Raw genomic sequence first — 26,559 nt, forward strand, 5'->3', positions numbered from 1 at the left:
AGACAGACTGGCAGAGGTAACAACACAGCATCTTAAGCAGAAGTCAGAGGAAACCACTCAGAAATTAACTAGTTCATTCCATTAATATTTACTCAGTGCCAAATATGGACAGGCACTATATTTGGCACTGATGATACAACAGCAAACCAGAGAGACATGCATTTTCAAAAAAATTGGATGACTAGAGATTTGTTTGGTTTGGTAGTAACAAATACTGATTCTGGGACCTTTTAGTGGCATGTTTTATATTTTCAGAGAAAGGAAACATGGAAGTACAAATACCCATTGATGAATCTTCACTCTTAGTCCTGAGATATTCAGTCAATGTTTTACATACCCATAGTGCTTTCCTTATCTGGGATCCAATAACCTCATTTATAGTACATACGATTCACTTAAATTTCCACTGCCCTACTCACTCCCAACTTGCCTTTGCCTCCTACTTCACCATGAAAATTAAAGTCATTGAACTTGTACTCTCCTGACTCTTCACTTTGCTACCTTCGAATGTCTAGATCATACATTTTTAATGCAATCCCAATAAATAACATATATAATATATCAGAAGAAACTTGAAAATGATATTAAAGTTCAAGTATAAAAATAACATGTGTGGATACTCAAGGAAATCTTGAAAATAAAAAGAAATAAGAAATAATTAGCTCTACTAGATAATGCAATATATTTTGAAACTTCAACAAGTAAAAAGGTTTGTTATTCAATAAAATGGAAAATCAAAGGGACAGAATAAAGAGTTCAGAAATGGACTCAAGCATCTATGAAAGTTTGGCTTATGATAAAGGTGACATTTCCAACTGGGTGAGGAGGGAAGGGAAGAATTCAAAATATGATTTTGGGCAACTGGTTAACCATTGGAAAAAATATTAAAACTATATTTCTCTCGATAAAAAAATAAATTCCAGATGGATTAAAGATATAAATGCATAAAACAAAAGATTTGGAAGAAAGCATGAGGAATAACAGAGACTTTACCTTATCTCTTGAAACACTGAAAAAAAAAAAAAGACAAATATAGGAAACAATGATTTTAAAACATTGGCTATCAGGCAACAAAAGACAGCAGTCTCTGAGACGGAAACAAATGAGTCCCAAGATTGCCCCAGTTCACTGCTTGGAGAGAGTTTCAAGGCTGCAGAAGAGGGAAGGGGAAGCCAGTTATAGTCCAGTGATCTCTCTGAATTGAAAAGATGCAGCTGGGAGTCCAGCGAGGCCAAGGTAGTTAGAGTTTAAGGGTGGAGTACTATAGAGAAAAGAGCTGCACAGCGAGAGCTCTGGAGATCTTCAGAGGGTCCCCTTGCAGGTAGAGACCTAGAAATCATAAAAAGACACAAATCAAATTTCTAGGGGTAAAAACTACTACACACATCACATCTTCTTTTTTTTTTTTTTTAAGTGTTTCACTAATGAATACATTGTAATTTATTTAACATTCCCTTATTGATCAACTTTTTTTTTTAAAGCTAATTTATTTATTTATTTTTGGCTGTGTTGGGTCTTCGCTTCTGTGTGAGGGCCCTCCCCAGTTGCGGCAAGTGGGGGCCACTCTTCATCGCGGTGCGTGGGCCTCTCACCACCACAGCCTCTCTTATTGCGGAGCACAGGCTCCAGACGCGCAGGCTCAGCAACTGTGGCTCACGGGCCTAGCCGCTCCGCGGCATGTGGGATCCTCCCAGACCAGGGCTCGAACCCGTGTCCCCTGCATTGGCAGGCAGATTCTCAACCACTGCGCCACCAGGGAAGCCCCATCACATCTTCTTTATCCATTCATCTGTTGAAGGACACTTAGCTTGCTTCCATTACCTTGGCTATTGTAAATAATGCTGCTATGAACATTGGGATGCATATATCTTTTCTAATCAGTGTTTTCACTTTCTTTGCTTATATACCCAGGAGTGTAATTGCTGGATCACATGGTAGTTCTATACTTAATTTATTGAGGAACCTCCACACTGTTTTCCATAATAGCTGCACCAGTTTACATTCCCACCAACAGTGTACTAGGGTTCCCTTGTCATGTGCCAGTTGGCCATCTGTATGTCTTCTTTGGAAACATGTCTATTCAGGAATATTGTAAATCAACTATACTTCAATCAAAAAAAAAAAGTAAAAAAAACCCAAAGAACAAAACAAAAATGTCTATTCAGGTCTTTTGTCCATTTTTAATCAGGTTATTTGTTTTTTTATATTAAGTTATATGAGCTGTTTATATATTTTGGATATTAATCCCTTATCAGACATATCACTTGCAAATATTTTCTCTCATTTAGTAGGTTGTCATTTTGTTTTGTCAATGTTTTCCTCCTTTGCTGTGCAAAGGCTTTTAAGTTTAATTAGGTCCCATTTGTTTATTTTTTCTTTTTTCCCCTTTGCCTAAGGAGACAGATCCAAAAAAAAAAAAAAAACCGCTATGACTTATGTCAGAATGTTTTGCTTATGTTTTCTTCTAGGAGTTTTATCATTTCTGGTCTAACATTTAGGGCTTTAGTCCATTTTGAGTTATTTTTGTATTTAGTGTGGGAAATGTTCTAATTTCATTCTTTTACAGAGAGCTGTTCAGTTTTCCAAGCACCACTTATTGAAAAGACTATCTTTTCCCCATTGTATATTTTTGTCTCCTTTGTCCTAGATTAATTGATCATATGTGTGTGGGTTTATGTCTGGGCTCTCTATTCTGTTCCATTGATCTATGGGTTAGTTTCTGTACCAGTACCATGCTGTTTTGACTGCTGTAGCTTTGTAGTATAGTCTGAAGTGAGGCAAGGTTATACCTCCATCTTTGTTCTTTTTTATCAAGATTGCTATGGCTACTCGGGGTCTTCTGTGGTTCCATATAAACTTTAGGATTGTTTGTTCTAGTGAAAAGTGTCATGGGTATTTTGATAGGGATTGCATTAAATCTGTTGACTGCTTAGGGTAGTATGGATATTTTAACAATATTAATTCTTCCAATCCATGAACATGGGATATCTTTCCATTTATTTGTATCACCTTCAACTGCCTTCTAGTTTTCATAGTATAGGTCTTTCACCTCCTTGGTTAAGTTTATTACTAGGTATTTTATTCTTTTTGATACAATTTTAAACAGGATGGTTTTCTTGCCTTCTCTTTCTGAGAGTTCATTATTAGTGTACAGAAAAGCAACAGATATCTGTTTCCCCCTTCCTCTTCTGTGTCCCCTGCTAGGGGTGCAATCCCAACCTGACTGCTCTCCTCTTTTCCCACTGGACTCCATGTGAATCTTTCTTTACAGCCTTGGTTATAGAAGAGCCTTTCTGCCAGTCTTCAGTTTGTTTTCAGCAAGTGTTGCTCCACATGTAGATGTATTTTTGATGTGTTTGTGGGGGGAGTAAGCTCAGCATCCTCCTACTGCATCATCTTGATCTCTCTGAAGAAAAAATTTTAAAAACACATAACAAAATGTGTTGAAAATACACACAATGTATTTAAGAATTAAAGGGTTAGCCTAAAATGATAAAGTTTCTTAATATCAGTAAGGAAAAAAATGAGCAATTTATGGAAAAATTGGAGGAAAATGTTATATTAGTTATACATTGCTGTACTACGGATTACCCCAAAATTTAGCAGCTTAAAACAACCTACAAACATCTACTATCTCACAACTTCTCTGGGTTGGGGACCTGGAGTGTCTTATCTGGGAGGTTCCAGCTCTGTGTTTCTTGTGAAGTTGCAGTCAGGCTGTCAGCAGGGCCACAGTCTCTGTAGGCCTGACTGGGGGAGGATCTGCTTCAAGCTCACTCATAGCATTGTTGTCAGGCCTTAGTTCCTTGGTGGCTGCTGGCCAGAGACCTCTTCCCACATGGGCCTCTCTCTAAGCTGCCTGCGTGTCCTCATGACATGGAAGCTTCTCCCAACGTGAGAGATGAGGGAGAGACAGACAGAGAGACAGAGAAAGAGAGGGAGAGATCTCAAGACAAAAGCCACAATGTGTTTTTTTTTAACCTAATCTTGGAAGTGACACACCATTACTTCCGCCATATTCTTTCTTTTAGTCACACAGACCAATCCCGGTACATTGTGGGAAGTACTATACAAGGGTCTGAATACTAGGAGTTGAGGATCTTGGGGCCAATTTAGAAGCTGCATACCACAAATATGAACACATAGTTCATAGACCAAGAAATACAACTGGCCAATAAACATATTAAAAGCTGCCTAATCTCACACTTCATTAAAGAAGTATGAACTAAAACAACAATAAAGATATTTTTCATATATTAGACTGACAAGGATTAAAAAGTCTGGTATTAACAGTGTTCAAAGGATGTGAAGAAATAGGCATATGGATACACTCACTCTAAGATAGGAGTATAAAATAGCTTCTTCTCTTTGGAGGGGCAATTACTAATAGCTTTCACCTAGATATTCAACTTCTAAAATTTTATCCTATGCCTATATTTGTACAAGTGGACATATATGTACACATACACACAGTAATGTTCATTACAGTATTATTTGTAAAAGCAAATAACTGGACATGGCTTCAATGCCTCTTCCTTGAGTACTAGACTCAAATGAATTATGATAACCCATTCATTGACACATTAGCCAGCTATTAAAAGAGAATTCTAAGATATATTATTAGGTTAGAAAATTAAGGTATAAATTGTAAGAATGGCATGCTGCCAATATATACTATATATACACACACATACATATATATACACATTCAGCTCTGCTTTCTTCTTTTTTTTTAAATTTTTTTTTAACATCTTTATTGGAGTATAATTGCTTTACAATGGTGTGTTAGTTTCTGCTTTATAACAAAGTGAATCAGCTATACATATACACATGTTCCCATATCTCCTCCCTCCTGCATCTCCCTCCCTCCCACCCTCCCTTTCCCACCTCTCTAGGTGGTCACAAAGCACAGAGTTGATCTCCCTGTGCTATGCGGTTGTTTCCCACCAGCTATCTATTTTACGTTTGGTAGTGTATATATGTCCATGCCACTCTCTCACTTTGTCACATCTTACCCTTCCCCCTCCCCATATCCTCAAGTCCATTCTCTAGTAGGTCTGTGTCTTTATTCCCGTCTTGCCACTAGGTTCTTCATGACCTTTTTTTTTTTTTCCTTAGATTCCATATATATGTGTTAGCATACTGTATTTGTTTTTCTCTTTCTGACTTACTTCACTCTGTATGACAGACTCTAACTCCATCCACCTCACTACAAATAACTCCATTTCGTTTCTTTTTATGGCTGAGTAATACTCCATTGTATATATGTGCCACATCTTCTTTATCCATTCATCTGTTGATGGACACTTAGGTTGCTTCCATGTCCTGGCTATTGTAAATAGAGCTGCAGTGAACATTGTGGTACATGACTCTTTTTGAATTATGGTTTTCTCAGGGTATATGCCCAGTAGTGGGATTGCTGGGTCGTATGGGAGTTCTATTTTTAGTTTTTTAAGGAACCTCCATACTGTTCTCCATAGTGGCTGTATCAATTTACATTCCCACCAACAGTGCAAGAGGGTTCCCTTTTCTCCACACCCTCTCCAGCATTTATTGTTTCTAGATTTTTTGATGATGGCCATTTTGACCGGTGTGAGATGATATCTCATTGTAGTTTTGATTTGCATTTCTCTAATGATTAATGATGTTGAGCATTCTTTCATGTGTTTGTTGGCAATCTGTATATATTCCTTGGAGAAGTGTCTATTTAGGTCTTCTGCCCATTTTGGGATAGGGTTTTTTTTTGTTATTGAGCTGCATGAGCTGCTTGTAAATTTTGGAGATTAATCCTTTGTCAGTTGCTTCATTTGCAAATATTTCCTCCCATTCTGAGGGTTGTCTTTTGGTCTTGTTTATGGTTTCCTTTGCTGTGCAAAAGCTTTTAAGTTTCATTAGGTCCCATTTGTTTATTTTTGTTTTTATTTCCATTTCTCTAGGAGCTGGGTCAAAAAGGATCTTGCTGTGATTTATGTCATAGAGTGTTCTGCCTCTGTTTTCCTCTAAGAGTTTGTTAGTGTCTGGCCTTACATTTAGGTCTTTAATCCATTTTGAGTTTATTTTTGTGTATGGTGTTAGGGAGTGTTCTAATTTCATACTTTTACATGTACCTGTCCAGTTTTCCCAGCACCACTTATTGAAGAGGCTGTCTTTTCTCCACGATATATGCTTGCCTCCTTTATCAAAGATAAGGTGACCATATGTGCGTGGGTTTATCTCTGGGCTTTCTATCCTGTTCCATTGATCTATATTCTTCTGTCTTTACAGGGTCAACTTCTCCACCTTTTCTCCTCGTTCCACAAACTCATTCCCCCTTTGGACTCTAATCCCTAATTACCCACTCTCTTGTGTCATTTCTTCTTCTCTTCTGGCCATTTGCATCTACCTACAAATGTGCTCATCCAAAAGTACTGCCCTCCTTTCTGTCCCCACCCTGTCATCCCAAGCTGTTGACTTACTGCTTTCTTTTTCACCACTTCACTTCTTGATGGAATGATAATAGCTACAGCCAATTGAACACTCACTGTGTGCCAGGCAGTAGTCTAAGTTCTTAATGTATAAGTCACTTAACCCTCAAAACAACTCGATGAGATAGGTACTATTATCACATTTTATAGATATGGAGACTGAGGAAAAGGGAGGTTAAGTCCCTTTTAAATCTAAGATCACAGAGTTAGTAAACAATGGAGCTGGGATGCTAATGCTAGCAGTCTTATTCTAGGGTCTGTGCTTTTAACTACTGCTTCCCCTAAATAGGTTTTTATTTGTCCCCCACTTCTTCCCATTAATTTCTCAGACCTTGCAATCTGGCTTCTATTCTTTAGCTCCATCAGCGAAACAGTACAAAAGTTTGTTTTCAAACTTTAGCCCACTAAATCTCTTTGTGGCATTAATTCTGATAACTCCCTCCCTCTTAAAGTGCTTTCCTTTATTTTTATAAGACACTCTTCTGTTTCTCTTCCCACTTCTTTTACTAGCCTTTTATCATTTCCTTTGCAGATTCCTCTTTCTTCAATCACCCTTTCCAAAGGGCTGTTCCTGAAGATTCCATCAGTGATCCTCTTCTCCATCTCCATGCCCCTCCTGAAGTGAGGTCCCATTCCATGCCACTCATCTCTAACCTTGCTTATTCTGTGAACTCTAGGTTTATACTCTCGTCAGTGGATATCTACAAAGGGGTGTTTCCTGGTCACCAAACCAGTAACTCCAAAAATCTCAAACCATATCTATCTTCCAGCTCCTCTTTTTGTCTTCCTTATACTTGTATTTTTATCAATTAGGTCACTCAAATAGAAACTGCAGAGTCATCTTTTAATATCATTCTCCTCCTTCTTATCCATTTGCTTTAGTTCAGGTTGTCTGACTATACAACTATACTATGAAAGTACCTTCATGATTATCTTCCAGTCTGTCTCACTTCCAAGATATACTTCACACTGGTACTAGAATATTCTAAAAAAAATCTGTTCCCTTTACTTCCATATTTAAAGTCCCTTGATGTCTATTCATAGTTAACAACGACAATAAAAAGTCAACCTCCCTAGCTTATCATTTAAAGAATTAAATTATCTGCTTCTACATACCTTTCCAGCCTCATCTCCCATCAGTCCCTCTCACCTGCCCTAAGCCGCAGGTTCCTAGAACTACTTCCTTGTCGCCAAGCACATGTCCCCATGTTCTCACACCACTAGGCTCTTGCACTTGTTATTCCCTCTGCCATGAGTTGCTTCCATGCTTTTCATGGTTGGAAAATTCCTGATAATATTTTAAGACTGGGTCAAATGGTGCTTCCCTCATGAAGCCTTCTTTAGATTTATTCATCATTTTCTTCTTTCTGTCAACCTGACATTATATACATTTATCTATTATAATATTTGTTATAGTTTACCTAAATTACCTGTTTACATGCCCATCTCCCCACTAAACTCTGGACCCATTGTTGCTAGGCCCCATATCTTATTTAGCCTTATATTCTCAGAACCAGGCACACAAACTTTTTTCTGTGATTTTGCAGAAATGGTAAATATCTTTGGAAAATATTCTAATTGCATCTTAGGTATGTTTGCTAAAATATGGGCTCAAGTCATACTCTATCCAATTTGTAAAAACACACAACCAAAACCTATTCATCCCCTAGAAGTGAGAGATCCATAAGTTCATTGGATTTTGAGTGAGATTTTTCCTCAGTTCCTATTTTATCTGGATCACTCTACTCAATAACCCACACTAACAAGCAAGTAATAAGCAATAAACTTGGCTTTGTCAATCAACAGGTTATTTTAGGTGGTCTTTGCAGGGAGGTAAAATTGGCAAAGGTTTAACGATAGATTAAACACAGCTGAAGAGAGTATTACAATGAAATAGAATCAGGGTCAGCAAATCTTTTTAATAAAAGGCCAGATAGTAAGTATTTTAGGTTTTGCAGGTTCAGGCTTCTTCATAAGTAGTATTCAACTCTGCTGATGTAGCACAAAAAGAGCCATGGACAATACAAACACAAGTGAGTATGGCTATGTACTAATAAAATCTTTATTTATAGGTGCTAAAATTTGAATTCTATGTACTTTTCATGCATCACAAAACATTATCTTCTTAAAAGTTTTTTCAACCATTTAAAAATATAAAAGTCAGGGCTTCCCTAGTGGTGCAGTGGTTGAGAATCTGCCTGTCAATGCAGGGGACACGGGTTTGAGCCCTGGTCTGGGAAGATCCCACATGCCGCGGAGCAACTGGGTCCGTGTGCCACAATTACTGAGCCTGCGCGTCTGGAGCCTGTGCTCCACAACAAGAGAGGCCGCAATAGTGAGAGGCCCGCGCACCGCGATGAAGAGTGGCCCCCACTTGCCACAACTAGAGAAAGCCCTCGCACAGAAACGAAGACCCAACACAGCCATAAATAAATTAAAAAAATTAAATTAAATTAACAAAACAAAACAAAACTCTGACAACCAACCAATATGCAGCATTAGAGCAGATATTTAAAAAAATAAAAAAATAAAAATAAAAGTCAGTCTTCATTCATGGGCTGTAAAGAAAGAGGCAGTGATTCAGGTTTGGCCATTGGGCCGTAGTTCACTGACTCCTGAACTAGAAAAAAAAAATGGTTCTGTGCACAATTATCTAGAAATACAAATGGAGAGACAAAATGACGAAAAAATACACAAGAGATGGTAAGATACATAGAGAATATAGTGAGAAGGTCCAAAAGATGTTAACTGTGAGGTCCATAAGGAAAGGAAAGAGATGACTGAGATTTTTCTAGAACTGATAAAAACGCCATCCACAGGTTCAAGAAGTCCAATGCTTCCTTAATAAGTTTTAAGTTTATATATAATGTTGATATATCATACTGGAACTCCGGACCATCAAAAAATAATGAAAAAAATCATTAAAGCACCAGAGAAAGACTTAGACTTACAGCTGATATTTCAACAGCAATAACAGAAGCCAGAAAACAGTGAAATGATAACTTTAATAGGAGAAAACCAAATAACTGCCCACCTAAAATTATTTAGCCCCAAAATCCATCCTTTGAGAATGAAAAATAAATGAATTTTTAGACAAAACCAGAGTTTACCACAAGTTTTATATTTATATAAAACTATAAAGAAAAACAAAGAGGGGGAGGATTGTGATGAGAAAGGTATACACTGTTCTGGGGGCTGGTAATGTGCTATTTCTTAATCTGAGCAGAGGTTACCCATTATTTGCTTATTTTTATACATTTAAGTTTTGTACATGGTTCTATATGTGTGTGGCATTCCAAAACTTGAAAAGGACTTTAACAAAAAAATAAGCAAGTCCAGCTAAATAACACTATCATTAAATTCTGTTTCACTTCATAAAAACATGATTCAGAACAAATTTTGCCCCTCTGCATCATATATTATTCTATAGCCAACACTGAATTCCATACACAGGAATCACCCACAAAGCTGACTGATAAGGCCCAGACTATTTAGATTCTCAAAGAGTCTACATCCAATAAATAAGAAATGATAGGAATGGATGTTTCCTACAAAAATATCTGACTTTCAATAGTATCACGACAGTCTTTTCAACCTGTTTTCCAATATTTCAATCAATACTTTAAATTTTTTAATAGATGATTTAGATTAATTTTAGTCTTAATTCTTCAGATAAAGAACTTGTATTCATATAATAATAATGAAGATAATAGCTATCACATACTGAGTGCTTGAATTTTTAATGAGAGTTTAAAATGTATTGTGTTCTTGCTATGGTCTTGTTGCATCGTATATGTGATCTCATCTAATCGCCACTGCAACCCTACAATGTAATATTCATAACGGTTTTGCGAATGACATTTACAGAGATTAGGTAACTTCCATATATAGCTAATAATCGAATGACTCTTAACTAGGATTTGAATACAGATCTTTTATATTTCAAACACTCTGTCACGAACCCAGCACAACTGTACATATTGTAGAAAATGTAAAAATGGCATGACACAGTTGAGAGTGTTAAGAGGGTGCCAGACGTGATGCCATGCCTTGAGGAACATGTCGATATCCCTTCAAGCCTGAGATGCTATGACTCAAGCCAGTGGAGAAGACTGTGATCACACTGCTGAACAGCTAGAGAACATGCCAGACACCATACAATGAAAATCGAAGGTGTGTGATACAGAAGCAATAGAATCCGCCTCCTTCTCTTTATTACTTTTAATTTTTTTTTTTTTCTGGCTGCACCACACAGCTTGTGGGATTTTAGTTCCTCGACCAGGGATCGAACCCAGGCCCTCGGCAATGAGAGCACAGAGTCCTAACCACTGGACCGCAAGGAATCCCCTACTTTTAACTTTTCAATTCATGAGATTTGTATCTGTGACTGACTTACACATGTAGCTTGGCCATGAACTATGAATAATCATCACTTTCATGGCTACCTCTAGGCATTGTTTGTTCTTATAACAGAACATTGGGCTTTAGCTATTTCCGTTGTTGTGATTAGAACCAATAGTGTCTAACAGAGTACTGGGTTGGGAGCAGGTGGAAATAATGAAGACCTTCCTTGGATTATGGACTAAAACAATGCTTCTTAATCAGAGGCAACCAGTAGAGGTAAGGAATGCTGCTAAACATCCTACAATGCACAGGACAAGACCTCCATCCCACCTCCCAACCACCCCAGCAATGAGAATTATCTGGCTCAAAATGCCAATAATGCAGAGTGGAGAAACCCTGGCCAAGAAGATCCTCTGAGAGAAACTCAGAGAGAACAGAAGAGAATTTGGGAATGTGCCTGGTGATTACAAAATTAATCAGCAGAAAGCAAAAGCACATACACAAACAATTGGTTAGAAGAGATGATAAAAGATCTCAGTTTATAGTGGCAACCAAAAAGATAAAAAATTACCAAGAAATGGACACAATTTATAAAAATAAAACTTTAAAGTGCTACCGAGAAACACACACACAATGAAAAAGTATATCATGTTCTTGGAAAGGAGCAAGCAATATCGTAAACATGCCTACTTTACCTAAATTAATCTATAAATTTAACATGCCCCTGATTTTTTAAATGCCAAAATGATTTTTTTAACATCTTTATTGGAGTATAATTGCTTTACAATGGTGTGTTAGTTTCTGCTTTATAACAAAGTGAATCAGCTATACATATACAATATCCGCCTATCTCCTCCCTCTTGCGTCTCCCTCCCACCCTCCCTATCTCACCCCTCTAGGTGGTCAGAAAGCAACAAGCTGATCTCCCTGTGCTATGCGGCTGCTTCCCACTAGCTATCTATTTTATATTTGGTAGCATATATAACTCCATGCCACTCTCTCACTTCGTCTCAGCTTACCCTTGCCCCTCCCCTGTCCTCAAGTCCATTCTCTACGTCTGCGTCTTTATTCCTGTCCTGCCCCTAGGTTCTTCAGAACCATTTTTTTTTTCAGATTCCATATATATGTGTTAGCATATGGTATTTACTTTTCTCTTTCTGACTTACTTCACTCTGTATGACAGTCTCTAGGTCCATCCACCTCATTACAAATAACTCAATTTCGTTTCTTTTTATGGCTGAGTAACATGCCATTGTACATATGTGCCACATTTTCTTTATCTATTCATCTGTCGATGGACACTTAGGTTGCTTCCATGTCCTGGCTATTGTAAATAGAGCTGCAATGAACATTCTGGTATAGGACTCTTTTTGAATTATGGATTTCTCAGGGTGTATGCCCAGTAGTGGCATTGCTGGGTCGTATGGTAGTTCTATTTTTAGCTTTTTAAGGAACCTCCATACTGTTCTCCATAGTGGCTCTATCAATTTACATTCCCACCAACAGTGCAAGAGGGTTCCCTTTTCTCCACACCCTCTCCAGCATTTATTGTTTGTAGATTCTTTGATGATGGCCATTCTGACTGGTGTGAGGTGATACCTCATTGTAGTTTTGATTTGCATTTCTCTAATGATTAGTGATGTTGAGCATCCTTTCATGTGTTTGTGGGCAATCTGTTTATCTTCTTTGGAGAAATGTCTATTTAGGCCTTCTGCCCATTTTTGCATTGGGTTGTTTGTTTTTTTAATACTGAGCTGCATGGGCTGCTTGTAAATTTTGGAGATTAATCCTTTGTCAGTTGCTTCATTTGCAAATATTTTCTCCCACTCTGAGGATTGTCTTTTTGTCTTCCTTATGGTTTCCTTTGCTGTGCAAAAGCTTTTAAGTTTCATTAGGTCCCATTTGTTTATTTTTGTTTTTATTTCCTTTTCTCTAGGATGTGGGTCAAAAAGGATCTTGTTGTGATTTATGTCATAGAGTGTTCTGCCTATGTTTTCCTCTACGAGTTTGATAGTGTCTGGCCTTACATTTAGGTCTTTAGTCCATTTTGAGTTTATTTTTGTGTATGGTGTTAGGGAGTGTTCTAATTTCATTCTTTTACATGTAGCTGTCCAGTTTTCCCAGCACCACTTATTGAAGAGGCTGCCCTTTCTCCATTGTATATTCTTGCCTCCTTTATCAAAAATAAGGTGACCATATGTGAGTGGGCTTATCCCTGGGTTTTCTATCCTGTTCTATTGATCTGTATTTCTGTTTTTGTGCCAGTACCATACTGTCTTGATTACTGTAGCTTTGTAGTATAGTCTGAAGTCCAGGAGCCTGATTCCTCCAGCTCCGTTTTTCTTTCTCAAGATTGTTTTGGCTATTTGGGGTCTTTTGTGTTTCCATACAAATTGTGAAATTTTTTGTTCTAGTTCTGTGAAAAATGCCATTGGAAGTTTGACAGGGATTGCATTGAATCTGTAGATTGCTTTGGGTAACAGAGTCATTTTCACAATGTTGATTCTTCCAATCCAAGAACATGGTATATCTCTCCATCTGTTTGCATCATCTTTAATTCCTTTCATCAGTGTCTTATAATTTTCTCCATACAGGTCTTTTGTCTCCTTAGGTAGGTTTATTCCTAGGTATTTTATTCTTTTTGTTGCATTGGTAAATGGGAGTGTTTCCTTAATTTCTCTTTCAGATTTTTCATCATTAGTATATAGGAATGCAAGAGAGTTCTGTGCATTAATTTTGTATCCTGCTACTTAACCAAATTCATTTATTAGCTCTAATAGTTTTCTTGTAGCATCTTTAGGATTCTCTATGTATAGTATCATGTCATCTGCAAACAGTGACAGCTTTACTTCTTCTTTTTCTATTTGGATTCATTTTATTTCTTTTTTTCCTCTGATTGCTGTGGCTAAAACTTCCAAAATTATGTTGAATAATAGTGGTGAGAGTGGACAACCTTGTCTTGTTCCTGATCTTAAAGGAAATGGTTTCAGTGCTTCACCATTGAGAACGATGTTGGCTGTGGGTTTGTCATATATGGCCTTAATTATGTTGAAGTAGGTTCCCTGTATGCCTACTTTCTGGAGGGTTTTTATCATAAATGGGTGTTGAATTTTGTTGAAAGCTTTTTCTGCATCTATTGAGATGATCATATGGTTTTTCTCCTTCAATTTGTTAATATGGTTTATCACATTGATTGATTTGCGTATATTGAAGAATCCTTGCATTCCTGGGATAAACTCCAATTGATCATGGTGTATGATCCTTTTAATGTGCTGTTAGATTCTGTTTGCTAGTATTTTGTTGAGGATTTTTGCATCTATGTTCATCAGTGATATTGGCCTGAAGTTCTCTTTCTTTGTGACATCTTTGTCTGGTTTTGATATCAGGGTGATGGTGGCCTTGTAGAATGAGTTTGGGAGTGTTCCTCCCTCTGCTATATTTTGGAAGAGTTTGAGAAGGATAGGTGTTAGCTCTTCTCTAAATGTTTGATAGAAGTCACCTGTGAAGCCATCTGGTCCTGGGCTTTTGTTTGTTGGAAGATTTTTAATCACAGTCTCAATTTCAGTGCTTGTGATTGGCTTGTTTATATTTTCTATCTCTTCCTGGTTCAGTCTTGGAAGGTTGTGCTTTTCTAAGAATTTGTCCATTTCTTCCAGGTTGTCCATTTTATTGGCATATAGTTGCTTGTAGTAATCTCTCATGATCCTTTGTATTTCTGCAGAGTCAGTTGTTATTTCTCCTTTTTCATTTCTAATTCTGTTGATTTGAGTCTTCTTCCTTTTTTTCATGATGAATCTGGCTAATGGTTTATCAATTTTGTTTATCTCCTCAAAGAACCAACTTTTAGTTTTACTGATCTTTGCTATCGTTTCCGTCACTTCTTTTTCATTTATTTCTGATCTGATCTTTATGATTTCTTTCCTTCTGCTAACTTTGTGAGTTTTTTTGTTCTTCTTTCTCTAATTGCTTTAGGTGTAAGGTTAGGTTGTTTATTTGAGATGTTTCTTGTTTTTTGAGGTAGGATTGTATTGCTATAAACTTCCCTCTTAGAACTGCTTTTGCTGCATCCCATAGGTTTTGGGTCGTCGTGTTTTCATTGTCATTTGTTTCTAGGTATTTTTTGATTTCCTCTTTGATTTCTTCAGTGATCGCTTGGTTATTTAGTGTATTGTTTAGCCTCCATGTGTTTGTATTTTTTACAGATCTTTTCCTGTAATTGATATCTAGTCTCATAGCATTGTGGTCGGAAAAGATACTTGATACGATTTCAATTTTCTTAAATTTACCAAGGCTGATTTGTGACCCAAGATATGATCTATCCTGGAGGATGTACCGTGAGCACTTGAGAAGACAGTGTATTCTGTTGTTTTTGGATGGAATGTCCTCTAAATATCAATTAAGTCCATCTTGTTTAATGCGTCATTTAAAGCTTGTGTTTCCTTATTTATTTTCATTTTGGATGATCTGTCCACTGGTGAAAGTGGGGTGTTAAAGTCCCCTACTATGATTGTGTTACTGTCGATTTCCCCATTTATGGCTGTTAGCATTTGCCTTATGTATTGAGGTGCTCCTATGTTGGGTGCATAAATATTTACAATTGTTATATCTTCCTCTTGGATTGATCCCTTGATCATTATGTAGTGTCCTTCTTTGTCTCTTGTAATAGTCTTTATTTTAAAGTCTATTTTGTCTGATATGAGACTTGCTACTCCAGCTTTCTTTTGATTTCCATTTGCAAGGAATATCTTTTTCCATCCCCTCACTTTCAGTCTGTATGTGTCCCTAGGTCTGAAGTGGGTCTCTTGTAGACAGCATATATATGAGTCTTGTTTTTGTATCCATTCAGCCAGTCTATGTCTTTTGGTGGGAGCATTTAATCCATTTACATTTAAGGTAATTATCAATATATATGTTCCTATTACCATTTTCTTAATTGTTTTGGGTTTGTTTTTGTAGGTCTTTTCCTTCTCTTGTTTCCTGCCTAGAGAAGTTCCTTTAGCATTTGTTGCAAAGCTGGTTTGGTGGTGCTGAATTCTCTCAGCTTTTGCTTGTCTTTAAAGGTTTTAATTTCTCCATCAAATCTGAATGAGATCCTTGCTGGGTAGAGTAATCTTGGTTGCAGATTTTTCCCTTTCAGCACTTTAAATATGTCTTGCCACTCCCTTCTGGCTTGCAGAGTTTCTGCTGAAAGATCAGCTGTTAACCTTATGCGGATTCCCTTGTATGTTATTTGTTGTTTTTCCCTTGCTGCTTTTAGTATTTTTTCTTTGAATTTTTTTTTTTTGTATTTAATTTTTGATAGTTTGATTAATATGTCTTGGTGTGTTTCTCCTTGGATTTATCCTGTATGGGACTCTCTGCACTTCCTGAACTTGACTATTTCCTTTCCCATATTAAGGTCATTTTTAACTATAATCTCTTCAAGTATTTTCTCAGTTACTTTCTTTTTCTCTTCGTCTTCTGGGACCCCTATAATTCGAATGTTGGTGCGTTTAAAGTTGTCCCAGAGGTCTCTAAAACTGTCCTCAATTCTTTTCATTCTTCTTTCTTTGTTCTGCTCTGCTGTAGTTATTTCCACTATTTTATTTTCCAGGTCATTTATCTGTTATTCTGCCTCAGTTATTCTGCTATTGATTCCTTCTAGTGAATTTTTAATTTCAGTTATTGTGTTATTCATCAGTTTGCTCTTTAGTTCTTCTAGGTCCTTGTTAAACGTTTCTTGTATTTTCTCCATTCTATTTCCAAGATTTTGGATCATCTTTACTATCATTATTCTGAATTGTTTTTCAGGTAGACTGCCTATTTCCTCTTCATTTGTTTGGTCTGGTGGGTTTTTACCTTGCTCCTTCAACTGCTGTTTCTCTGTCTTCTCATTTTGCTTAACTTACTGTGTTTGGGGTCTCCTTTTCACAGGCTGCAGGTTCGTAGTTCCTGTTGTTTTTGGTGTCTGCCCCCAGTGGGTAATGTTGGTTCAGTGGGTTGTGTAGGCTTCCTGGTGGAGGGGACTAGTGCCTGTGTTCTGGTGGATGAGGCTGGATCTTGTTTTTCTCGTGGGCAAGACCGTGTCCGGTGGTGTGTTTTGGGGTGTCTGTGACCTTATTATGATTTTAGGCAGCCTCTCTGCTAATGGGTGGGGTTGTGTTCCTGTCTTGCTAGTTGTTTGGCATAGAGTGTCCAGCACTGTAGCTTGCTGGTTGTTGAGTGGAGGTGGGTCTTAGCATTGAGATGGAGATCTCTGGGAGAGCTTTCGCTGTTTGATATTACATGGAACTGGGAGGTCTCTCGTGGACCAATGTCCTGAACTCGGTTCTCCCACCTGAGAGGTACAGGCCTGACACCCGGCCAGAGCACCAAGACCCTGTCAGCCACATGGCTTTTGGGAAGTCTGAGGTCTTCTGCCAGCATTCAGTAAGTGTTCTATGGGAGTTGCTCCACATGTAGATATATTTCTGATGTATTTGTGGGGAGAAAGGTGATCTGCACGTCTTACTCCTCTGCCATCTTGAAGGTCTCCTCTGATTTTTTTTTTTGAAATAGACAACCTGATTCTAAAATTCATATAAAAAACCAATAAGGTAAACAGGAAAATTCTGAAAGAGAAAACTAATGAAGAAGAACTATTTCTATTAGATAGTAAAACAATTTTTTAAAGCCACAGATAATTAATATAATGTGATACTGGCATGACATAAAAGGTACGGACTAGGAATATCAAAAAGAGGCACAAATGCCATGGAGATTTTATATATTGTAAAAGTAACATTCAAATCTGTGAGGAAAAGATATCTATTCATATTGGTAAATTTTCTATGTGCCCTTGAAAATAATGGTATATGTAGTTTGGGATATAGTGTTTTATATATGTCAATTAGCTAAAGTGTGCTACATAAGTTTAAATATTCTCTTTTTCTGGATTTTTGTCTACTTACTCTTTCAGTTATAAAGAGATGTATATTAAAATTTTTCACTCTAAAAAAAAAGATATCTATTCAATAAACAACATTGGGACAACTGGGTAGCTATCTGGAAAAACAAAGTTTGATTTACTTGTCATTTATATGAGTACCAGAAGAAACCATGGAATTTCTTAAAAACAATATCAAAGTGGGAAAAACTTATGTAAGTATGTCACAAAAACAAAACCCAGAAATCATGAAATAAAAGGTGAATATATTAATATATGTAAATAGAAAAGAATGACAAACAGGAAAATATATTTGCAACTTATGTCACATGGATCTAATCTCCCTAATTTATAAAGGAAATTCAAATGGCTCTTAAATTTGTGAAAAGAAACCAACCTCACTTGCAATAAGGGAAATACACAAAAATGATTTACCTTTCCCACAATCAGATTGTCAAAGTTCTAAAAATTCTGTATTTATGTGGGTATGGAGAAACGGGGTATTTTCATACATTAGTGATGGGTATATAAATTGACAAATCGGCCAGCTTTGAACTAGACAACCTGATGCACGTACCTTTTAACCAGGGAAGTTCACTCTACGTATCTACTCCCACATGTGTAAAACGTTTTAAGTTATTCAGTGAGTCACTGTCAGTAATTTAAAAGAATGGTAAGATCCCTAAATGTTCATTGATAGTAACCATAAAAAATCAGAGAGAATATAAATGTTCATTAATTGTGGTCTACAAAATTAGAGCACATTTATGGTATAGATACTATGTAGCCATAAAAAGTACTTAAGGAGCTATTTATGTGTGAATATGGACCAACCTCCAAATCTCCAAGATACACTGTTAAGAAAACGCAAAGAGGAGAGCAATGTGTGTAGTATATCACCATTTGTCTAAAAATGGAGGTGGAGAGATACATGGACACACAGATATAAATATATATTTGATCACGTGCATACAATATCTCTGGAATTATACGTATAGAAACAAATAACTTTGGTTGTTTCTTCAGGGTTGGTGACTAGGTAACAGTAATAGGAGCAATACTTTCCATTCATTTAATATACTTTTACACCTTTTAGATTCTGAACCAAATGTGACCATCACCTATAAACAATCAACCAACTAATCAGTCAGTCAATAAGAAAATTTAAAAACAAACCCAGCACAATCAGCATGGTCTTCCGCTGTGGCCAGCAAAGTTTCTTGCCCCTTTTCCTACCTCCCCTGGCCTTTTCCGGGCTGTCACTGCTGAGGAACACTGGGAATAGAGAGTTTAAAACATGGGCTTATCTTTCCTCTGTACGCACCAAACCCAGGCTAGAACTCTGCATGGGTTTGCAACAGCCTGCTTTTAAATCCACAGGGGTGGAGAATTTAGCTTATTTTTAAATTGGGTGGAATTCAGAAAAGAACTGCCAAAATGATTAAATAGACTGGAGAGACTGGTTCATAAAGAAAGATGAAAAGACCTAAATGTGTGTAATTTGGCTAAAGGACAGCAGGGCCAGGCCGTGGTAAGAGCATACAAGTATTCAAAGTGTTCAATCACCAGGAAAGGAGAGGAATAGCTGAGGATGTTAATAGGAGAAAGACGAAAATATGAAAAGAAAAACAAAGTGTCTCCGTCTTTCTGTCTATCTCCAGAGCAGCCTCTCCAGGAAAGCCATGGATGTTCCTTGGGTAACATCCTAGGAAAGCTTTTCCTTTGCAGAGTTACAGGCCCACACCAGCTCCCAGACCAGAGGGTGAGATGTCACTGCAGAAGCCTTTTATCTCTACCTAAGCTCCCCTTCCCCACCACCCATCTCTTTGAACCGCTGCTGTCCTGGATCCAAGTGGGACTTTGCTTGCTTTTTCTCTCTTCCCTATGCATACTTAATGAGGGTCAGTCTTTGGGGGGGTGGTCTGTGCAAGGTATATTAATCATTCATTCATATTTCAAAATCTTGCTGGGTGCCTATAATTAGGCTGGAGAACAAGATTGCCGTTCCTTGCTACTCTCAGGGAGTTCACGACAGCTTATGAGAATTCTGCCATCAAGAACTGACTAGTGAGATAACCAGGTTGACACAGACCAGCTTAGCAACAGCACTGGGCTGTGCATTAAGCCCATCTCCCTAATCAGCCTCTTACTAAGCCTATCGCTGGAGCACATACAAAATTTACTTTACTGCAATGCCATTAAAAATAAGTACCGTGGGGGTTGCTTTGCTCTTTTGTCACCTCCCTGCCTAGCCTTTTTAGCTGCTATATCTACTCCATTCCTTACTTTTCCTATTAACTAAACTTCAATCCATATTCCTTTGAGCTTGTGTATCAATGTGCCAGGTGTATGTTTAAGGGTGTATATACTGATGAGGGAGTATATACAAGCATCTATGTGTGCATGTATACTCATGCACCAGTCTGTGTGTGCATTTCTGGGTTCATATTCATGCATCGCTGTGTATCTAAGAAAATGCACATATGGGTAGGATGAGCCAAAAATAAGATGAGTCAAAAATAAAATTTAAGAAGCACTCTGGTAGGGATCCCAAAACTAATACCTAAGAGGATATTTTAAAACCACTTGTGGTTTATGTTTATTTTAAATGTTCCCCATCTATCAGATGAAGGAATTGAGCTGTGGCTGAAATGTGAGCCTGATGTGCTTATTACTGGCAGAAGCAGGTGAGGCCACACCCCTGTGGGCAGAAAGTAGGGTCTGGGGGAATAATCATTATAACTCAATTATCCTGGGAAAGAGGCAGCTTCTGCATCAGGAGATGAAAAATTGGCAGTTGGGCCCTTCACTGTGGGTAAGGAGTTCTCTCTGGGCTCTGGTTCTCTTGGGAAGAGGTTCTGAAAAGTCTAGAAGTGCTGCAGCGTGTTCCTGAACAATGGAGAGAAACTGGACTCTGCCATATGCAACCAGGTCAGCCGCTGAGCAGCCTCGTAGCAAGGGAGGAAGCAGGCTCATCACTGCTGTGCCATGATTAGGGTTACCTGTAGATTACAGAAAAACCAAACACACATGAAGAAGTACAGAACTAATTATTCCAAGGATTCTGTGGTGACTTCACCAAGTCACTGGTGACTCCACCTCCTTCTCTCTGCTCTACCATCCTCAGCACTTGCTTCCAGCCTCAAGACCACCTCATGTTCCAAAATGACTGCTATCAACTCTGTCCTCATATACTCAATTTCAGGTATCAGGAAAGGCGAAAAGGAAGCATCTCCTAGTGGTATAAGCTCCAGCAAGGAGCCTTCCCAGAATTCCACCTCTGTTGCACTAGCTAGAACTTAGTCTTGTCACCATACCTAGCTGCAAGAGAGGCTGGGAAAGATATCCTTTTAGTTTGGTTCATCGCCATCTCAAATGAAATTGTTTTTCTACAGTGAAAGAAGAGGAGAATGGATATTGGATGGAGTTTTTCTGCAGTAGCTGGGCAGAAATGTGGCCTATAGCAAACTGCATGAGGATGTATAGTAGCCAGCTAAAGGATGCTTTTGGTGTATGCTTCCTTTTGGTTATACCTGAGGCTGTACAAAAAAAAGTAGTATTAAGTTCTGTTCTTGGCCGCTCTGTGGGGTGTTAAAGAAAGTTTCTGTGTCCACTCTTGGGCAGAGGGCAGAGCAGCACTCAGAGGCTATGGTGGTGGCTGCAGTGGCCACAGAGAGCTTTCTGGAGCAGCAGAGCCACTTCACACTCAGAGACAATGTGTCTACGCTGTTACTACTGACGGCGGTGGCGGGGTGGGGGGACACAAGCTAGACATCTCCTGGAGACTCCCTGAGACATACCAGAGGGTATACCACCTCAGAAGTCAGCTGGGGTCCTACTGTCCCACAGGTGAGGGTTACCTGGTCAATGAACTTTGTGCTGAACCACATATGTGACCTCATTTATAACCATGAGCAGGTGAGACCTGGAGGATATTTGAGTGACTTGAAGTAAAAGACATATTTCAAAATCATATGTTTTGTAAAGAAGGAATTGGTTAACAAAATGTGGAGGCATGCATTTTAGACTAAGTTCCACCTTTTTTAAGTGAGTGCTAGTTGGTGCTCACTTTGGTGATTGGTAAACCTGGTGATTTTCAAAGCATGTTTCCTGGAACTCTTGTTTCATGGAGTACCTCAGAGGCCAGAGTGAAGCCAAATGAGCTAGGTCCCCAACTCCTACCGCTTACATGATATTCATATTTTTGCATTCCATATAACTTTGTATTTGAAAAACAATTTCCACTGCTCAAAAAATTAGAAACTACTGGCTTAAGTATTAAACTTATTAATAGTGATCATCAGTAAAGCTGGTCTAATTATCTTAAACGCAGCAGTAGTGCAGAAAAACTGAATAAAAGGACATGAATATACCTACTCTTCTAGAAAAAAACCCCAGCCTACAGCAACATTAACTGAGATAAGCAATACCAGTCACCATGATTTAAGTACTAAGATAGGTTCTGAACATCATCAACTAAAATATTTAGAAGGAGAGAAAGGGATTCTCCATGAATTCAAGTTTTGAAAATTCCTGTTTATTCATCTGGGAAGATGAAAGTGGTGGTGGGGGGAATGGACAGATGAGTGGAATATATAATAAAAATCTGATTAAAGTTTTCCAAGTCATGAAGGATATAGAAATGGGGAACCATAGATTCTTTAACCAAATCCTGGAATATGAGAACTTGATGAAACTCCTTGAGTTTGAAAGAAGCAGATACACCACAAACAAGAAGAAGTACTACCCTACGAAGCAGGTGGTGAATTTATGAATCCTATTATTTCAAGTGAGCATACAAGGTGAAAACAGAAATTGGATGCAGAAAAGATTTAGATACACTATGGGCCACATCAGTTCTTCAGGTCCTGACTTCAGTGAATTGCTCTTGGAAACCTGAAATAGGAATTTGAGATAAGCTAGAAATGTCTTGAAGTCTATTCTAACCTTTTGGGACCGGTATTTTGTAGGGTGATCGTTACTTTCCACACACAATCCCATAATTCTACTTTCAGACTCAGATACTGGTCTGGGTGGACCACAGACTGACATGGATTCTTATGAGTGTTTATATAATGGGAAGTACTGGCATTTCCTCCATAGCCAAGTTTTGCTAAAGCAGTGGGGTATAACATCAATCAAAAACACAATTTATAATATACTGCTGTTACTCTCAGTGTAAGAATATATGCCTGCTTTGCTTGATTGGCTTTGTGCTTTGTTTATCATAACATGGATGATAATTATGACAAGCAAGTATTTATGTCACACTATGTTAATAAGAGCGCTTTTAGTAATCACTATAGGCAGGTCATTCCTCCTGATTAAAAGTGAAATGTCACTGAATGCTGACTTTGTACAATGAATTAAAATATTATAGCTATATACATATAGTTTTTATTAAAACTACTTTTGTTACTGAAATTCCAGCAGGAAAAAAATTAATTTTGTTACTGCAAATCCAAGCCTCTATCTTCTAGCACTGCATTTCCTTCTGAAACAATGGTATTTGGGACACACGAGGTTACTTAAGAATATAATTATTGCATGACAACAGAGCTGCCTGCAATTGGGACTTCGAGTAGGTAGCATATCATAATCAGCAGCAGGAGATAATGATTCATTAAAGAGAAGAGCAGGCTGTGATTCAGGATACTCTGGAGATACATGAGTAAATCCCCTTAAGACGGAGTTTGCTCCAACACTGTGAGAAGTGTGGCCCTTCACAGAAAAGAAGGGGCTGGCTGCTGAATTTAAAAGCTGCAAGTGACCTTCCAAGGTCATCTAGTTCATCCCCTTCAGGCAGAAACCCTTAGATTCCATAGTAATTCGAGGATAAGGCAGCCTGAGAGAGAGAGAGGGCGCCTGCATTCCAGAATCACTCCAACATTAAGAACTTCACTGCCAAGAAATTCTTCTTGGGTTTAAACATAATTCTTCATTTCTATGGCCAATTTGCTTTTGTTTTTGTTTTCTCTTCTCTTCTCCTGAGAGACAAATAAGCTGGTCAAGTAAGACTAAAGAACCAAAGAAGGACAAACTGCCTAGAGATGGTGAATTCAAAACTAGAGAACTCGTTATGTATCCATTCTTTCCCTCAGGTCTGAAGAACAGCAGATGCTTTTCTTGGCAGGCAGAGGGCACTGGCAGGAGGCAGCTGGTCTACCTGTTTTTAGATAACTAAAATTCTTTAAGGCTCAGGGTACAACATACCAGGGAATCATTTGCTAGTGCCTACCAAAAAGAAAAAGAAAAGTAGACAAAAGGAGAAGGAGAGCAGCAATGTAAAAGTCTATAAAAATACTGAGCTCCATGGGCCTGAGCCTGGTGCTTGAGCATGGGGGTGAGCAGGAGGTCTCTTTTTCACCCAGGTAATGATTGTATGAGCCCCATAAGGAGATGGTTAAATCAAACACTGAGATGACTGCTCTTAAGAGGGGAAAAATATGTCAATCACACTTTGCCTTTGACACAAGGAAATTCCTTGAAACTGAGAATGGAGAGTGGAAGGGAGGGAGAATGTCTCCTGATGTGGGTGGCCAGGAAACCAGGGGCCAGGAAAGCATGAGAGGAGAGAGGGAGAGAGAGAGACAGAGAGGGAAAAAAACACAAGATTGAATTCTAATCAAAATGCTATGAGGCGTTCACACCAGGCCTTGAGAGAATATTAACAAGGTTACCCAAGGGGGGGCCTTTAGCCCCAGGAATTATTAGTGAATATGGAATTATATTTGCACAAACTTTACCAGATGCAAGGAGCTAAATGTCCTGCAGATGTGGAAGGAGCCAGCGTATGTTCCAAATAGGCAGCAACTTTATTTGCTTTACCCTTCTTACGAGAGCCTGGGCAGCACATTTCTGAGGGGTTACATTTCTGGAATGACCACCACGCCACTAGGCCCTGTTTTCTAATGGCTGCTTGCACCAGCCTTGAAAATACCTCTGCCTGGGACCATGTGGAGTGGCCCTGAGGTACAGCATGCCTCCACCACCTCCACGTATCACAGTGCTCCAAGGGGGTCATGGGGCTCTAAGAACGGATTTTCTGAAAGAGGGCAGAGTTCAGACTCAGGTAAATCACAGCAATTTCAAAGAGGAGCTTTGAAATCAAATGTAACCAGCTGACGTTGGGGTGAAAAAACAGCAAAATTCAAGAGAAACAAAGAGCTCCTTCTGATGTGCCACCGTCAGATCCCCAAGACTCTATTTAATTTAGATTCTCCACTGCTGAAGGGGACACATCCCACCTCTCTGGTTGGACAAGTTGTTGCCTTCAGGGAGTCTCCTGAATTTGTTACCCCAAATCCCCACCACCATCTTGCTCACTTCGAGGGAGACTTGCCAGTAGCAGGGACAGAACTGTTCTGCACGTTGCTATCACATGTAGGGGCAGTTGACCACGAAGCTAATGGCATGAGACCCTTCCAAGGCCCTGCTAGGGGCTCTATCAGTGTGTGGGCATGGTTATATGTTTTTAAAAAGTTTACAAAATTAAGGTATTTAACACCAACTAGTTAATACTGCTCTGACGTCCCCTCTGTCACACTTGCTTTTGTGTAAGTTGGCTTCGGAGTTGAGTTGAAGATACATTCAGCTTGAGTAGAGTGGGATGTATTATGTGTGATACACATCACTTCTGTGTATAATTGACCCTAGCCACCCAGTTGTAGGAGTGGAGTCCAGAAACACTCCTACCATTGTCTGTTCACTCAAGGAGCTGAGACCAAGGTATGTCATGCTGAGGTGTGAATGCCCCCTATAATGACCAGCCTCCAAATTAGAAGGATAATGGAGGAGAAACAAGATTTGACATGTATAGTCAGAAGCTAGTCTAGGAAGACTAAATCTTACAACACTTTCATGAAAAACCTTTGTAGACGTTTTCCCAAATTTGACAACAACTGTAAAATTTTGCAGGACAGTAGAAGCAACAAGTTGTGCTGAAAAAACTTCTCCTAAACTATCAGTAGTTAAAAACAAATTTTGGTGAATCATATTAGAGGTAAGTTGAAATGTTTCCATTCTCTCTATACAACGTATTACAAAATTTTTGTCATATGAAAAGGCCATCAGAATATATACACAGACATACACACACACATAGCAAATAGAGATATTTCAGGTAGTTAATAAGTTAAAATATCATGATGTAATGTTTGTGGATTCTGTGATATTTGTGGTATTTATTGGTTTGTTGGGGTTTTTAAAAGTGTGATTTCTTTTCTCATTCTAAATAAATATTTGCTTTAATTTGATAACCAGAATTGTGTATTGTTTTTCTTAAAGAAGGCCTCCAATATTGTAAAAGCTTCATACTCAGTATAACCCAGATTTGCCTCTGGTGCCATGTGCCATGTAAACATACTTTCACTTATTTCACTCATCAACTTATAAGGTAGTCCTTGTTCGTACCATTTTAAAAAGGAGGAACCGGAGACTTTTAGTCATGCAGCTTCTAAATAGATTTGAATCCAAGGTCTGTCTTATGCCAAAGGAAGTAAATGAATGCTAGTCCTAACCATATTCCCCACCCCCACCAGGGGGCACACTGCTTCCTGAAGTCACCATTCTGGGCTTTATCTAGTCTGGTTTAAATGGGCTCTACTGATGCCTCCCCTGCCACCCTAACCATCTGCCCCTGAACTACCTCATTGTTAATAGATCTGAAAGATCTCACTGTCAGAAAACGTGTCTTCATTTCCTTTCCATTACTCTGAAACGTGCCCTTGTGGACCCCTCAGTCGATTCCTCCTTCTTGTGATATTTGACAATTTTTTGGTAGTGTTTATGCTCCTTGAAAAGAGACAAGAAAGATATTTCAAAGCTTCTGGGCTGAAGGGCATACTG

General features: G+C 38.4%; 1 long non-coding RNA gene across 1 annotated transcript in view; it reads right to left on the minus strand.

The window, feature by feature from the left end:
* Positions 1 to 777: 777 nt before the first annotated feature.
* The window catches only part of LOC133086888 (uncharacterized), a 48,581-nt gene continuing 22,799 nt past the window's right edge, over positions 778 to 26,559 (minus strand). Inside the window, exon 3 of the long non-coding RNA XR_009700362.1 lies at positions 778 to 1,329. This is a non-coding gene — a long non-coding RNA (uncharacterized LOC133086888). The remainder of the gene's footprint in view (positions 1,330 to 26,559) is intronic.

The sequence above is a fragment of the Eubalaena glacialis genome, chromosome 3 (assembly GCF_028564815.1).
Source record: "Eubalaena glacialis isolate mEubGla1 chromosome 3, mEubGla1.1.hap2.+ XY, whole genome shotgun sequence".
Classification (NCBI taxonomy): Eukaryota; Metazoa; Chordata; class Mammalia; order Artiodactyla; family Balaenidae; genus Eubalaena; species Eubalaena glacialis.